Source organism: Cucurbita moschata, unplaced genomic scaffold, assembly GCF_002738365.1.
Source record: "Cucurbita moschata cultivar Rifu unplaced genomic scaffold, Cmos_1.0 Cmo_Scf00468, whole genome shotgun sequence".
NCBI lineage: Eukaryota > Viridiplantae > Streptophyta > Magnoliopsida > Cucurbitales > Cucurbitaceae > Cucurbita > Cucurbita moschata.
In genome coordinates, this window is record NW_019268984.1 from 2,687 (window position 1) to 5,810 (window position 3,124).

The 3,124-nt window shown below is 34.3% G+C and overlaps 1 non-coding gene across 1 annotated transcript; it reads right to left on the bottom strand.

The window, feature by feature from the left end:
• Positions 1 to 175: 175 nt before the first annotated feature.
• Positions 176 to 247, bottom strand: TRNAP-AGG. The gene has a single exon. It is a non-coding gene; the product is annotated as a tRNA-Pro (tRNA).
• Positions 248 to 3,124: the final 2,877 nt, after the last annotated feature.

The following is a 3,124-nucleotide window of genomic DNA, read 5'->3' on the forward strand; positions in this document are numbered from 1 at the left end:
AGGGTTAAAGAATAATTACATACGATAGAGAGAAGAAAAAGAAAATTACATAGGGTTAAAGAATAATTACATACTATAGAGAGACATATATCGTGGACATATATCGTGGAGTACACAAGTAAATGACGTATTTTTCTCTGCTTTCTCTAAGGCCATCTTGTGAGAAATGAACATAGGGGCATTCTAAGAATTGAACTCAAGACCTCTCGCACCCTAAGCGAGAATCATACCACTAGACCAAATACCCTTTCTAAAAAGAATGCAACATTTTTAACTCCTACTCAATATATTTTTTTCTCTCAAGTTTGAAATCTATTTTCTTGAGCGATTGTTGGACTATAAAATAAAAAGTTGATGGTCTAGTATTTTACTTGTAAGTAAGGCATGTAATGTTGAATTGTTCTAATATGCAAGTGTTATCGAATAAACTACAACCCTAAAAAATTTGTTTCTTAGCATAATATGAATTTAGTTGCAGAGTTATTAGGAATAAGATGGAGTAAGAAATTTTATTTAAAATAATAAACAGACCCAAGTTCATCGTTGTTGTTGTCTAATTGTGATTTTGCAAAAAACTTAACTAATATGAAATATCAAGGTAAATCAAGAATATATCCTACACGTCATTCAAGATGACAATAAAATGGAGTTAAATTGAACGCAGTTTTAGTTTCATGTCTAGCATAATTGTATTAATGATATTAAAGAGAACTTTGTGTTTTATTACAAGAGACCAACTTCCTTTAAGATATACTATGAGTTTAAACTACTTCCATTGTAATTTCAATCACTTCACAATGATTACAAATTTAGGGTTGGCTAATTGGACATCAATTATCAACTTTAGGTTATAATTTAGGTAGTAGCCATTATAATATTAATGAGCATAAGAGTTACAATTCTTTCATGGACCATATGTGTTATAGTTAAATTAATATATATATGTATATGATGTATGTCGAGGTTTGGTTAAAGCACAAAGTAGTAAGGAACACTATTGTCAACTCTAGAGCCACCCACAACTCATGATGGAGACCGATGCAAAATATTTTAACATCTTTTGGCATCAAGATATAGGAAAGATGAACGCCGTCAAATTGGAAGCTTTGCCTGTCTTAAGAGTCACAATGAGAACTCTAATCAAGCTGGAGCCTTGGACTATGCAAATTGTTTAGTGATAGTTGAAATGGATGACTTCGACGTCGTGTCAAGAATGAACGTTCTGCTTAAACACAAAGTCATTTACATGCCCCTAGCAAAATGTCTAGTAGTAATGGACTCTAACCCGATGATCATTCAGAAAAACATCCATCAACCAAGAGGATTGAAAATGATGTCGATACTACAGTTGAGAAAGAATCATAGCCATGATGAATCTACGTTTGCTGCTACTGTTGTAATTGAAAAGGGAAGCTCAAGTGAGCCAACCTCAATAGAAACCTTGTTGCTGCTACATGAACACCACGACGCAAAACAAGGTCAGATAATGGATTTATCCCTACCAGAAGAGACAAAAACAAGGTCAGATACTGAAGAAGGGAGACATAAACAAACCACTAAAGCAACACATGTTCACACATAAATATCATCTAGACGGATGAAGAGAAGGGCCAGTCGGAAGCATCAACCACAATAATTTCAAGAAAAATAAAGAGTTCATATAAGTTAAGTTCAAATAAACTTCGAGTTCAAAGCAACAAGAACCAAAAACTTGTATGAAAATACTATGGACTAGTTAAAGTTATCCATAAGATTATGAGGACATCATATAGAATCCAATTGCTCTTATGGATGTGGACTAACCTTTTTGTCCACGTTAGTAACTTGAAACATTATTATTTCGACCAAGAAAACATCAAGCAGAAGCAGGTGGTATGACGTCATACAAATAAGAAAAAATTTTCAAGCGAAGAAAGTAGGAAAGACACGAACAGAGAAGACATGAAGACTCAACAAACCAAGAAGTGATTTTCAACGGCTCCTAGTAGGTTGGAAGAGACTCCTCATTATGAGATCAGCTGGAAGCGCTTCGAGAGACCTAAAGCCAGCCTCATCCAATAAATTGTGTGGGGGCAGATGTCACAGTCATGATTGACCAAGGCGTGTTGCCTGTGGTTGCATGTTGCATGTCTCAGCCATTCTTGTAAACGATTTGTTGTCCAAGGCGGTTATTTGGGCAATGTTATTGCTTACCGATTATTTAGGCGACACGCCTTGAGCATTTTGGGTTTTATGTCCTAAAACTCATAGTTTGTAAACAAAGATATATTCTATTTTCAATAAAGTTATATTGATGTTTATTCAGTAAAAATTGTTATTGAATAAAGTGAACTTTACGATCATTAATCTAAATCCAATAAACTAAGAACACTCTGGCTATAGTATGATTACTTGAACTATATGTAGAGACATAAGAGTGGATCAAGTTCAAGTATATAGTCAAAATGATCTATAGTATAAGGATAAGGCTGAGTACCTTATTCTGGGGACATTATGGATGCGGCCCACTTTTGTATATGATATAAACAATGTGATCACTAAATTGTGCATGTGGAGACATGTGAGTGGGGGCGTCCTATGCAATGAGTATTGCATAAGATCGGACCATGAAGAAAACCACTCTCACTTTATAAAGTCGTTTACTGTTGAGACTGATTTTCTTTTCATTCGATAACCTAGGTAACTCGGTTTTAATCCTGAGCTAACCATGAACTCCTATTTATTCGGAATTATCCCCCTATTAGCTTAGTTGGTTAATTGTCGTGTTAGGAACGTGAAGGTCGTAAGTTCAACAATCACATAGGCCAAATTTCATTAATTCTTAATAATATCTTTTTATGATACGGGGTTACAACACTACGAACTTTAAACTGATGTGACCTGTGAGGTAACCTTTCACAATTTTTCAAGATATTTTTAATAATATCTTTTCATGATACGAGTTAAAACACTACGGACTTTAAAAGATAATGACTTTTTTAAGTTTATTATGCATATTGTTATGTAAACGAAACTCGATTGACTAGTTTATGAGACAACGATCTATACTGTGCATAAAACCTATGCCCTATTAGCTTAGTTGGTTAATTGTCGTGTTAGGAACGTGAAGGTCGTAAGTTCAACA